Raw genomic sequence first — 14,531 nt, forward strand, 5'->3', positions numbered from 1 at the left:
TATTTTTGCAAAAAAAAAAAAAAACCCTTTTTTAGCTTCAAACTATAATTTTTAATATTTTTATAAATAAAAAAACTGAATTAAGAAACATATATTAAATATATGACGTTGCACGGTCTGAACCATTTGACCCGGCCGGTCGAATCGATTACCCGCGACCCGGAGGCAAAAACGGTTCTACCTCCTGTCGGTTTTTAAAACATAGCACGGATGTAGTGTTTCGTGAGTAGGTGTTGGTAGAGTTTTCGTGGGCAGTTGAGGTCGCCATTGCCAGTAGTACAAGCTACGTCCAACGGGGTAACAACCAACAAATTTATCGAACCTTATTGTGAGGGACTCCCGACCGAGGTTAATGACTTCACCGTCACGGAAGGCCCAAACAAGATGGTACTTGCCTCAACCGTAAAACTATCATAACGCAGAAACAATTCAACCAGCAGAAGCCTCTACTATATCTTCGGATCTTTGGTGGCGAACGGCTGAAACCCAAATATCATCTCGCCTTTCTTCACTTCATAAGCCGCTTCGTGGCTCTCGATCACCAAATCCTTCTTGGCCTTGCCGTACTGAAACATAACAGGCGGTTCGATCCTCAGTGCCTCGTAGACTGCCGACTTTGTAAGTGGCATCTTCTCTATTGCATTTAAGACAGGGAAGCTGTTCGTGAAGCTCTTCTCCTGCTAAGCCAACCCACTTCATTAAGACGGAAAAGAATTTCCATCCCACCATAGGCATTGAAGAACGTAACGAAGACGAGGTTGTGACAAGCTTCTTCTCTGTTAAGCCCCATTTTCTCTGCTTCATCTAGAAGTGAAGCCGCAGCGGTGTAGAAGACATCATAGAGCTTCATGTAGTCGTACTTGACGAGAAATGGTGGGAGGGGGAAAGTGTGTAGAAGCATATCTTCTAGGAAGTTAACAAGTTTAGGCAAGCCGAGGGTTATCTGGGGACAAAGTTGGAGAAACAGCCACTTAGTAACATAATTCGGACCCTTAGACCCGATCTTGGTTTCAGCAGGGTCCTTGTCAAAATAGGCCTTCAAAACGTAATCGAAAGAAGTGTTATCGTTGAGGTTATTGAAATTGGCTTCCCCTTTGTTTTTAATCTCAGTTTCGAGATTATCGAATAGGACGGAGAAACTTTTGTGGAACTCTGGTATATATTTACTGTGACGGGACGAAAGCAATAAGAAGATAAGGCGCTTGAGCTTGGTATGGTTGGGCTACGATGGGTCTAGATAAGCGCAGACGCGGTAACCTCCGGTGAGGGCGGTGGAGGGCATGTAAGTGCCGATGAGGAGGTCCCTCTTCTCCACCTTGGAAACGTCAAAGAGAACAGGGAAGCTTACGGCGTCGACAAGTACAACGACGTTGGGGTTGGAAGCCATGAATGGACCGGGAGGCATGTAGCTCGGAAGACGGTTGATCCGTATTTCTGAATGCGGGTCTTGAAGAATTCATCTCGGCCTTGGTTGTAGAAGTAGTCAAATCGGTCCTTTATTGGACCGATAAAGGGAAGGCCATAGTTGCCGGGGATCTGTTTTATGGGGAGATTGGAATTGGGAGATTCTTCTCTTTCGGTGAAAGACACCGGACGGCGGCGGACTGTGCTTGAAGTTGAGTACATGATTAATTTTGAAATGGTTGCAGGGGATTCGTTTCGTTTGTGAACTTTAGCTGCTAAAACAACACATATATATAAGGGGATGTTAAGAAGAGATTTTTGGGGAATTCGAACGTTTTAGCTGTATAGCAGGCTGTGGGACCAATGCTGATGCCCCCACATCAATATTAAAATAATACATATCAGATTTGTTCTTCACATAGCGCTCACGCTAACCTCACAGCGCATCTCAGCCGTGCATTGGTGTAAAGCCCGCTCTTGAGTCTTGAGGAGCAAATCGGATCTCCATTCGTAGTTGATAAAACACATGGATAGGTGATTAGGGACGGCAATTTTCTCTATTTTTTAGATTTTGATGGGTATCCGCCCCGAATGGGGCGGGGATGGATATGATTTTCTCCCACGGTAACGGGATGGAGAAATTTTTATGCCGTTGGCAGGATGGGGTGGGGACAAGGAGAACACTCTCCGCCCCGTGGGATCCCCGTTAATATATGTATATATGTACATATATATTTATATATGTATATATCTATCTATTCATGTGCCTCTATATATTAATATTTCTAAAAATATGCTTGAATATGTTTGAATCTTTTTGAATATAATTATAATTTTTTATTATTTTATTTTTATTTTTTTAAATAAAATAAAAAACAAGAAAAAAATAATTGACATTATAAAAAATCACGGGAATGGGAATCCCCGTGGGGACAGGGATGAGGATAAGATTGTCCTCGTTAGCGGGGATGGGAACGTACCCCATTGTCATTCCTATAGGTGAGGGCATAGGTTGGAAAAGAGGAGAGGGATACGATAAATGTGTGGGGTAAATCATACGTGATTTGATTTTTGCCTTTTGATGTTTTTCAGAAAAATAAGGCAGCATTTGGCAAGTCATTCCCTGCAGTTCAAATAACTGAGAATCGGTCTTTTTTGGTTTGATAATTAATCAAAAGATGGAAAGATGAGAAGACATGTTCATGAAAAGACTTGAAAATGCGAAATTTTGGAAAGCTTCAAGTGAAGCTTTCTAATCTTTTTATGTAATAGATAACCTCTAAATGTGTTTTCAAAAGCCCAATAAACTGAGCTACTAATCAAACAGTTTTTGTCTTCTCAGTATGTCGTTTGGTCATCTAAATTTTTAAAATTAAAAGATCTTTTTAAAAATTTTTCCAAACGACACCTAAATTAACAAAACAAAGCCACAGTTGATAGCTTTGACATGTTATAAAGCTGTGGACCGAGGGTAGGGACCCCGGGGCTAGCAATCAAAGTTTCCAAGATCGCATTTGGAGCAATAAGCTTTCAAAGTACGGCAAAATGTTAGACCCCCCAATAAAATTACACACTACTCCACATCATTCAATTCTTGCATTTTCAAAAGGGAAAGTCTATGATGTCGTAAAGATATGATATCCGAAAGGTCTTTAAATTTGATGAGAATATGTCAATCATTTGATGAGAATTTGATGAGAATTAACCAATAATACCCATGTAAATTTGATGAGAATCACTTAATTGGTTATTACTTTTATGATGTTTTTATGATGCTAGTTGCAAGTTCATCCGGTATCATGTCATTTGGGCTATCATATTAGAACCCTTTTGAAAACTAACAGAAGATGAAGATTTCTCTCTCTCACAACTCAATTTTTTTCAAGCCATGAGCTCTTGTCTGTTTGGACCGCATTGGGATTTGATTTTTTCCCCTTTTTTGATGAATAATTGGCTGGTTGAATGCTTTAAAAAAAACCTTAAGCCAGCACGATGGTAGCATAAATTATGTTCAAATTTACTTAAGAAACATGTTATTTATTTTTGGGTTTCTAGCACATAAAGGCAATTTTTTGCCATTAATATCAATAAAAAGTAATATTTTTATATAATAATTAAAATAAGGTAAATTTTTTGAAATAATATAAAAAATAGAGCATTTTTGTTCATCTTCTTCCTCTACTCTCTGTTCATGTGAATGTTTCTAACATTTCGATACTCCACCCCTTTGAACCCATCGTAGCCCTTTAATATCGCCTTAACGAATGGCATGAATGCCCCTGACATGGCCTTCTGCATTAGCACCGAGAAGCCATCGGCGATGTGCTCCAAGAAGACATCGTAGATGGTGAGCATTCGAAGGATGCGCTAGAGGTTGTCGGGATCACCGGTTGGGAGGACACGTGCTAAGATCTCGGAGGTGGAGAGAGGGACGTTGGAGCTACCTTGTTGGATGGCGTCAGCGACCTTGAGGCAGACGATGGCGTTGAGGGACGTTGATGACGTTGGCAAGCTCCAATATGGCCAGCCTAGCATTGTTTCGGGTTTCCGTTTTCTCGTTCGCCATGGTTGTAAAGCTTTGCTTCTGGGCTTCCATTTTTCGTTGTTTCGTCCGCGAGCATAGTTATCGCTGGCGACTTTAACCGTCCGCGAGCGTAGTGCCCTTTCTTGATTTTCTTTTTAAATTTACCCTATTTTAACTATTATATAAAATCATTATTTTTTATATTAAAGGATTGGGGTGTTCTTTTGGGAAGATCTTCTGGTAGCTCTGACATGCAAAAGACACATTGAGCTTTTGCATGAAAATCTGAGTAGTCCAAAGCACGTTTGGCAGACGCACATCTTTCCTCGCGTCTTTCTGCATGAGATTAAAACCCGAAAGATGTGAGAAGCTTCATTTGAAGCTTCCCGAAATGGACTTCTCGAGTCTTTTCGACGCTCCATCTTTTGGTAGCTAGATCTTCCGCGAGCCAAACAGGAATAGACTGAAAACTAGTCTTCCCAGTAGACCTGTTCATGGGCTGGGCCAGGCTAGGCTCGGGTCAGGCTTTAACTCTTTATTAATAGAAAAATGTTAGGCCCGAGCCCGAGCCCGAGCCCGGCCCAACCAACGGGCCTACAACTTGGGCCAGAGCCCGACCCTGATAAAAAGCTCGAAGCCCGAGCCTGAGCCCGAAGCCCAACCTAATAAAAGAAATTCAAAATTTTCCCTATTCAAATAGACATTATCTATTTTAATTCAAATGTTGTTCCCCTATTTAAATGAACAATGGGCCTACAAGTGAATCAACAACCTTCTCAAATCAAAAAATTTATTCAAATGGACATCACATAGGGTTTTTACTTAGGTTTAACTATAAGTCGGGCCGGGTTTACTTAAGTTTAACTATTGGTCGGGTCGGGCTATTTTGGCAAAGCTCGAGACCGGCTCAAATTTTATGCGGGCTGGGCTTTTTGGCCCAAGGTTAAGCCCGTGGGCCAAAAAGCCTATTCAAGCCCGCCCGGGGGTCAGGTCGGGCCGGGCCGGCCCATCGGGCCACCCAGCCCATGAACAGGTCTACTTCACAGCTTGTAAACAACCAAAAGACCGTGCGGAAAGATGCGCCAAACGGGCCTTCTGTAAATGACCAATCATCCATATTTCCATCTAGCTTTTTCCATCATTTTTCCCATGCTAATTTTGTTGATTTTCATGCCTTCAGTGATGCACCTTATACTATGGGGTTAGACCTCCAAATGTTGCCCAAAATTGGCAACTCTCGCTTATCTGCCGCCTCTTTCCCCGAATTATATACCAATTCGAAGAGGTAGTTCAAGGCCTTTATGACCTCTGGAACTTGGACCCGGGGACTCTATTAATGGCTCCTTTGCATAGAGGTCACTTTCAGTTAAACTTCCGCTTTGTTGAGGATTATGATAGTGTTCATTTAAATGGACCTTGGATGTTAAACGATCAATGGATTCTTATGTCTCCTTGGATCCAAGGTCTCTCTTAATATGCTTGGAATCTCCAAAAGATTGAAGTGTGGGTCCAAATCCATGACCTTCCCTTTGAATCCCTATCTGTAGATATTGGTCATCCTCTCTTTGAACGTTTAGGTCTCACTCGAAATGTTACTATTGTTCAAAATTACATCCGTGCTAAAGTCACTATCTCTGTGGTTCGTCCTCTTCGAATAGGTTGTTTTGTCATTGTCACCAACTGGATCACTTATAGGTATGAGGATCTCCCCTAGGTTTGCTATATCTGTAGGAAAATAGGACACCAATTTCACCGTTGCTCTCAACATTTTCCTAACCCTCAGGGTCATTCGTACAACAAATTTTTCAGCTGGAGGGTTATGAATCTCCCGAGACCTTTGCCGAGGGCTGAACTTACCCTACGACAGATTTGGCAACGTCCTCGATTCATGGACTTTGTGGACATCCCCCAACCTATCCCTCCAACCCCAAGAAATCGTCCAGCTAAAGGAACCTCCTCACCTACTAACCAACATCAGCCAGTTGTTTCTACTTCCTCCCCATAGACTCCTACCAACCCAGTGGTTTCGGTAACCTCATCCCTACCAACTCTTCCAGTGTCTGCAGCAACTTTTTACTTAGCAAAGACTACTCAAGACTTAGTGAATCGTCTTTTCAAAGACACTTCTGGCCCTTCTTCCCGTGCTCTAGGTAAATGACCCTTATTTGATTTGACCTCTCACCTATGCTTGGATCTTGAATCCTCAGACCTGCCAACTTATGATAGGCCAGATCCTCCCGCATTCAGAGGATCAGTGTTCAGTAAGTTCTCTCCTTTCTTCCTTTCCTCTTGTTTATCTGTGGGTAGAGGTGGCTGGCCCTAAACAGCCCCAATGTTACCAATGTTGTCTTTAGCTGGAACTGTCGAGGGGTTGGGTGCCCTAAGGGAGTTCAGGGGATCAGGGACTTTGTCAACTGTGTCAATCCTGACTTTATCTTCTTGTGCGAGATAAAGATCCCTAAAGATAAAATTAATAAATTGACTAATATTTTACATTATCCTAACTGCATAACTGTCAGTCCTGAAGGAAGAGCAGGAGAGTTAGTAGACCTCTAGAAAGCGGGGTTTCAGGTTTCCTTTTTGTCTTCTTCTACCAGGTATGTACTTTTTAAAATTCAAGATCCCCACTTCTCTTGGATTCTAGCTTTTATTTATGGTCCACCAATAAAACACCATAGAATTCAATCCTAGCTTCATTTTAATGATTATTTCCAACAAGCAGACCTTCCTTTTGCCATCATTGGTGACCTCAATGATGAAAGAATGGTAGGATCCATCTAATGGATGCCATAAAGGTTGCGGAATGGGTGGGCGAATTTCAAAAATTTCCTACCTTCTCTCAACTGGGAATCATATTCCCTAAATTTAGAATACAATATTCAAGGATCCTACTTGAACCATAATCAAACCAGATCTGTACCAAAAGATGAATGGGAGGAATATACCTGATCCGGAGAAGCAGTATCTCCCAAAGTTGGTATTCACGCCCAAAGAATGCTCCAAGATCCGTTCCTGCTGAAGATGACACAGCTGTGAATGGAACAGAACCAGCAGGGTGCGTCCTACACACTGGATCCTTCTCAATGATCCTCTGGAAGTACTAAACACTGAATCTTTTTCAGTCTTTCTTGCAAGACTGATGTCAAGAACAGATTTCTTGACTTTCTTTTCTGCAAAGATCTAATCTTGCAATGGCAGATGGCGGCGGCAGGAGGAGATTTCCAAAACGAAAAAGGCTGAACTACTTTTTCTATTTTTCTGGAGAGTATGAATGAGATCCGTATCTCAATTCGCAGGAGATATCCTATATTTCTTCAAGGTGGTTCGAAATCTCCTCCTTTCTTCTTGATTAAGAAACCTCCTTTTTAGGAGTTATCCCAATCCAAATCAGTATTTGGATAGGGGATAATCTTAATCCTTTCTGCAGATAGAGTTAGCTTACTCCTGATCTTATCAGGAGGTTAGCAGATTCAAATCTAATTTGAATTTGGTCTCTAAGAGTGGATAAGGCTAAAGGCCCAATCCTTTTACTAACTTTAATCTCAAATTCGCCCCAAGGATGGGTGATCATATCAGCCCACCTCGAAATGGGCTTTTGGCCCATTAAGTGTTCAATGTCTAATTACATTCCAATCTGCTGCCCAGTTGGGCTTCTTTGTATGGCGTGGGACCCAAGCATTGATCTACACACCAGCCACATGGGTTCGGCCCAGCCTTTAATACAAGGCCCAGCCGAATTCACTGAAAAACTCAATGAACCCCTTGAGTCCATCATATGGACCCTATGGGCCCAACACTTACATTAAGTGGTCCCTGGGCAAAGCCATCTTATAAAAACCCAGGGACTGTGGGCAGATGCAAGATTAACCCATCAGGTATTATCCTCAATGGTCTTACACTTAACCTCTCAGCCCTTAATGATCAAGCACTGCCCGACAAGAGAGGACCTCTCCCTCGGCTGCAAGGAACAGTGCCGCACTCTCCTCTCACATGGATCCCGGGAATTAAAACCATTTGCAAACAATTCAAAACCGTACATATATATATATAAATATATTAATTTTGCAAAACAAAATTCCAACGATTGAAATCAACTGCCAGCAGTTTGGTTTCCATCAGAGAGAGTGCATTCCCGATCATTACCCTTTGTCCGACAAAGTGGCTGATTCTGTCACTATGATCACCCACTCAGATGAATTCTCAAACTGCCCCAACATACCCAGGTTTTGATCCCCGCTAAGGATCTCACTGATTGGCATATCAAAGGCAGCCTGATCCAACACCTAGTGAAATGTCATAATCAAGTCTAGGGGTCAGGTGTAACTTTCCAGTTTTGCCCATCTATCTCCAAGGTCCAGGGCAATACTGGAAATCTGGTCCGGTTCAAGGATTCAAGTAACCCCATACTGCATGTGCCTCGGGTCTTACCCTGGTGGCTGAGACAGGTCATCCCAACACTTGGTGGCACACCAGTATCAGCCTTAGCAGGATAAATCTCCCCAGACTTATCCAACGGCTGTGAACATTTAAAACTCACATGAGTCTCTATAAATGTCCAGTTTTAGGGTTTTACACAGAATTAAACCAAATAATATGAATCAAACATGCACTTTATTTATTTCCACTAAATAACAAAAGTACATCAAATCAGATTGAAGCTAAGGGCATACAAAACTATCTAACAAATGAGGCAACTGCAATAAATTCTATGGAACATTCTACTTCCTCTAACCCCTCTTCTCTCTATTCTATACAATATCGGAATTTTTTCATAGATCATAACCTTCTAGAAGTAAACATTTAGGGTGGAGGACTATCGTGGTCCAACAAAAGACATACTGGACACCTCAAACGAACTCTCGATAGAGCTTTAGTTTCTCCTGATTGGTTAGGAGACTACTCTAACGCCAGCCTTACCCTTGGTTCCAAATGGGGTTCAGATCATCACTCGTTAATTTTTAATTTATCCCCCCTAGAACCAACCTTCCTAAGCCTTTCTGTTTCCTTGAAATGTGGCTCACAGTCTATTCCTGTAAGCAAGCCATTGAAGGTGGTTGGAATATTCCTTTCACGGGATATGTAGCTTATAGAATAACAAAGAAGTTAGACTCTGTTTTCTAATCTCTTGGAAGTCAGCCCACTTCATGGATCCTAAGCTCAAGCTCAATCAATTGGAAGATAAGATCTTACAGGCAGAACAACAGGAAGACTACTCCAATCACCTTTGCTTGTACATAGAGTATAATCTAGTAAATAAGCAAATAGAGAGCTTTTGGAGACAAACTTCCCGTCAAACCTGGTTGCACTTGGGAGACCGCATTACAAAGTTATTTCATAAAAGCACCCTCTTTAGGAGGAAAAAAAAAAACTTCATTGAGGGAATAAAGGATCCCTAGAATGTTTGGAAGGCAGATCATAAGGAAGTGTCTCAAATTTTTGTATATTATTTTTTTAATCTTTATTCGAGTCAAGATTCCTCAAATTTAAACTACTTAGATGAGGTGATAAGTCCAATGGTCTCGAAAATTGAAAACAATTTACTATTAAACACTCCTACAGAGGAAGAAGTCAAAACGACCCTTTTTTCCATAGGGAGTCTAAAGTCCCCGGGGCATGATGGCATGCCTGCCTTGGTCTTTAAGGACTTTTGGAACTTGATGGGACCAGACTTAGTCCTTTTGGTACAAGAGTTCTTTCTAATGGATTCTCATAAGAATGAACCACACCTTTATCTGCCTTATTCCCAAAAAAGTAGACTATACCAAAGTTCAGGACATCCAACCAATCAGTCTTTGCAATGTCACATAAAAGGTAATAGCTAAAGTCATTGCAAACCATCTACGTCCTCAACAAATGTATTTCTCCCAACTAGATGAATTTTGTACCTAATTGCCATATGGCAAAAAACTCCATCATCACTCAAGAACTTTTCTACTGTCCAAAGCACAAAAAGAAAGGCGGGGGTTACATTGGCCTCAAACTAGATATGTCAAAGGCCTATGACAAGCTAAAATGGAGTTATCTACTAAAAATTTTGTCCCTCATCGGTTTCTCAGAAGATTTCTATTACCTGATCAAGGAGAGTATCTCTTCAGTTTCCTATTCCATCCTTATTAATGGTACCTCTAAGGGTCACTTCTACCTTACTAGGGGTATACAACAAGGGGATCCCCTTTCTCCCTACCTTTTCATTTTAGGCATGGAGGGCCTCTCTAGACTTCTATATAAAGCTAAGGCAAAAAATAGAATCCAAGGTCTTTCCCCTGCCTCATTGTCTCCGAAGATTTCTTACTGTTTTTTTGCGGATGACATTATGCTCTTCATCAAAGCCCATAGGGATGAAATTGAAAACCTTAATCAAATTCTAAATACCTTTCAAAACCTCTTGGGACAGTTAATTAATTTTGAGAAGTCTAGTCTTTACTGCAGTAAAAATATTCATCCCTAGCTTCAAAGGCTTATTAGACATCAAATTAAAATGAAACCTTTATCAGAACATACCAGACACCTTGGTCTTCCTCTCTTTTGGTCCAAGAATAAATATGCTCAACTAACTTTCATTTTGGAAAACATTGGAGCAAAGTTAAATAGGTGGAGAGCCTCAGCAATATGTCAGGCTAGAAAGCAAGTCCTCATCCAATCAGTCCTTCAAGCAACCCTCATCTATGCCATGTCTCTTATCAAACTACCTAAAGAAACCATAGATCATATTGAAAAAACTTTTCATCATTTCTGGTGGGGTTCCACTAATTAGACTTCCCATTCTTATCGATTGTGTGCTTACCATTATCAATGGTGTGCTTAGCATAAGCTTACTCTCCCAGAAAATGTAGGAGGATTAGATTTTAAGAATTTGACCTTATTTAATCGCAGCCTGATAAAGAAAATAGCCTAGAAATTCATTAATGAGCATCATAAACTTTGGGCCCAAATCTAGAAATCGAAATATCTGCATAATAAAAGCTTGTTTCCCTCAACCATCCTTGCCAAAGGGTTCATTTTCTAGAAATCCATTAGTCCTTAAATCTGGGAGTTAGCCTCTGAATGTGGTGCTCTAGTGCACATGAATTCAGATTTCCCTCTTTCACATCGACCTTGGATCCAAAGTAACCATTCCTTCTCCTGGATCCCACTCCCCTTGGCCCCAAATATCAGACACCTCAATGTCTCCCACCTCCTCCATCAAGGCCATTGGAACTCGACTCTCATTAACTCCCTGTTCCCCTTGAGAGAAGTCCAATGTATTCAGGCAACCCCCATTTTCTCAGACTTAAACCTTGCCCACTGGATTTGGCTCCCTCACTCATCAAATAAGTTTACAAATAAAAGAGGCTATCAACACGAAATCTCTGTGCTTCGGGCCAGTCTTCCTATAGAACTTTCATTTTGTCTCAAATACATTTGGAAATTAGGTACTGGCCCGAAATTTAAGTTGTTTTTATGGAGCGATATCAATGACTATATGCCAGTAAAGGAAAAGCTCGGTATTGAGGAAAACGAAAAGCTCTGTGTCTTCTATGAATCTCATGTTGAATCCCTTACACACTTCTTCCTGACTTGTTCTTATTCCCAAGTAATTCTTTTTGATAACCCTTGGAATATTAATTTCATAAATAGATTTCAAGATTCTTGGGTAACAAGCATTCATAATCTTTTTCAACAAGTTCAAGACACTCAGTTAAACAGATACTTTGTTGGCAATTACTTTGTACTTTATTTGGTTTGCAAGAAATGAGAAGTGTTTCAAAGAAAAGGTAATTCAGCTTATAACTATCTTGCACCATATAAGCCAAATCTGCAATTGCCCCCCACCTCCTGAGGCGCAAACTTCTATTCTAAACATTGTGCCTAATCATGCGTTAACTTTTAATAAAATCATTCTTACAATGGCATGCAATATGGAGCTTATTGTCTTTACTGATGCAGGGAAAATAGATAACTCCACATACAGCTTTGGTTGTATAGTTCTATCTCCAAACTTAACTTGTCAGAAAATTTTAGGTGGTCGAACTAAACTTGTATCTTCTATTCTTCAAGCTGAAATGTTTGTCATTCTGCAAGTTCTAGAACGCCTATCATATTGGATCTATCAAAAAGTCTTTGTTGCATCAGATGCAAAACAAGTGGCGGATGCTTTGCAACGACAATCTGAAGTTCCCTGGACCTTCCTTTGGCTTTTGAATAGAATTAGGGAGCTTTTGATTCAAAAGCCTTATGTTAACTTTTGTTATGTATCTCGAACATTTAATGTGTCTGCCCATAAAGTATCCCATCTAGCAAAAACTCACAAACTGGACCTTTTTGATTTACCATCTTACCCCAATGGGATACCTAGGGTAGATAACTTTGTAAATATTTTTCTTGTTTAATATTATGCACCTTTTCAAAAAAAAAAAAAACAAAAAACACTATGGGGGTTAGAGACAAATAGCCCCCCTGAACTTTCATTTGCCACAAAGATCCCTAGAATTTTCACTTTGTGACAAATACCTCTTGACCATTAAGTTAAATGACAGAATATGTTAAATTACCAAAATACCCATCAAAACTTTTCTTATTTTCTTTTTCTTGTCCATTTCTCTAAAACCCTAATTAACCAAAAATACCTCCATTTTCTCCAAAGGAAACTAGCTAAAATAATGAGAATCATTTCACTTGCATAGAAAAAAAAATTTTTTTGGCTCATTTATTTCACTCATTTCTTCAATAAATCAAGAAAAATCAAACGAAATCACAAATTTGTACCAATCAAAAAGAAACCTCTACCATTTTATTTGAACATTGAATCCAGCCATAAATTCACAAGGATCTATTGGAGCAATTGGGAGGGTTTCAATGTTATATTTAGAAAACAAATCAAATCATAAATCATTCAAATAAATTAAAAAAATGGTAGTTTGAAAATTTAAAATTTTTTAAATAGTTGAATGAAAATCTTTTTCGAATTTAACCGACAGAACTCAAATATAGGAGTATTTGTCGCAAAGTGAAAGTTCAGGATGGTCCTTGTGGCAAATGAAAGTTCAAGGGGTAATTCTCATTGACCCCCATGTATTACAATGGGGTTTTCGTAATTTACCCAAATATGTTTGCCTTGTTTTCCCATTGAATGGGATTAGGTTAATTGGATTTAATGTTTTTTTATGAAATCCATTTTTTTGTATTCACTTTGTTTCCAATATTTTCAGAGGTTTCAGCAACAAAGAAACGAGGGTGGACGTTAAACAATTTTGACATCGGAAAGCCTCTTAGAGGAGGAAAGTTTGGTCATGTCTAATTGGACAGGGAAAAAGGGTTTGTCATTTTAATTTTACTCCAATTGAAAATTCCTCTTTTTTGGTCCTAAACGTTTTATAATTCTGACTCATTCCTCAAAATTTTGCACAATGACTATTCGTTAAAGTTTATTAAGCTTAAAGTATACTAATGCAAATATTTTGAGCAATGATCATTCCTGAAAATTGTCTTCTCTACCAAAGCTTTGACTTCCTTTTTTTTGTCACTTCTTCTAATGGAGGCATAAAATTTTGTAATTATGGACGTTAGCTGTTTCATATAGACTACAGATTTTATTATCTCATGGTACAAGTATACAGTGGAGATACTGCTTACAATGTAATGAATCTCTTATTTGTTCTCTTTGCATTTTCGTATTTTATGTAAATATTTATTTTATGTCACCTAATTTCATCACTCTTAAGGCTGCATCTTTGAATGTGGTGTAAATGTAATGTATGTTTTACACCATTGGAATTATATACGAATCGATTTACAAATCACAGATGATATAAATGAAAATCAAGATTATAGATGTAAATGTTTACATCATTTTTAGCGAAATGAATATTTACATCAAAAATTAAAAATTTGATGTGAATATATAGAGTTTTACATGGTTTTCAAAATTGGATTGGACCGAAAAAATCAGGAGTCAGTCAGTTGATCAGTTCCGATTAAGCCCAAAATTGGATTTTTCATAAAAATCGTCGATTTTGGTCAATAAACCACTGACCCGGGTGATTAACCATTCAAACGGTTTTGACCGATATTTTTTTTTGTTAGAATGGGCCGACCATTTAGGTCAAATGATCAGACCATTTGGATCAAATTGTGAGATCATTCAACCCAATAACTAGACCCCTGACCGATTCAGTCTCTGGATCAGTTTAAAAAAAAACCATGGAATTTCTCATTAATTTTTTATGTTTAATTACACTACATCCAAATCACTATAAAACCAAACAGGAGTGTAATATAACACCTATTTGATATTTACGGTGCAAACAAACACATCCTAAAGTAGAGTAATTAACGATATTATAGAACAGATGGTAGTCTTCAAGATCCAGCAGGAATGGTCTTAGGTTGAGCATCGAAACTGCCGTCTTAAGAACCACCATGGAAACTGCCGTCTCAAGTCTCAACTCATGTTTTTAATATGATGTGACAAGCTTTTGTTGAAAGGTCCATATGAAAGGTGATCTTACAAGGGTCACTTCAATAATGTGATCTCACCAACGACAGTTAGGAAACGACAAAGTATGTATTTAGTGTAGCTTCTATGATTTGTCTTCATAAATAGTTGACAAGTGTTGAAACGAAG

The 14,531-nt window shown here is 39.4% G+C and overlaps 1 pseudogene; it reads right to left on the bottom strand.

Annotated features, from left to right (window-relative positions):
- Positions 1-449: 449 nt before the first annotated feature.
- LOC148851034 (allene oxide synthase 1, chloroplastic-like) lies at positions 450-1,645 on the bottom strand (annotated as a pseudogene).
- Positions 1,646-14,531: the final 12,886 nt, after the last annotated feature.

Source organism: Nelumbo lutea, chromosome 5, assembly GCF_056320005.1.
Source record: "Nelumbo lutea isolate HS-2025 chromosome 5, American lotus-T2T, whole genome shotgun sequence".
NCBI classification, from domain to species: Eukaryota; Viridiplantae; Streptophyta; class Magnoliopsida; order Proteales; family Nelumbonaceae; genus Nelumbo; species Nelumbo lutea.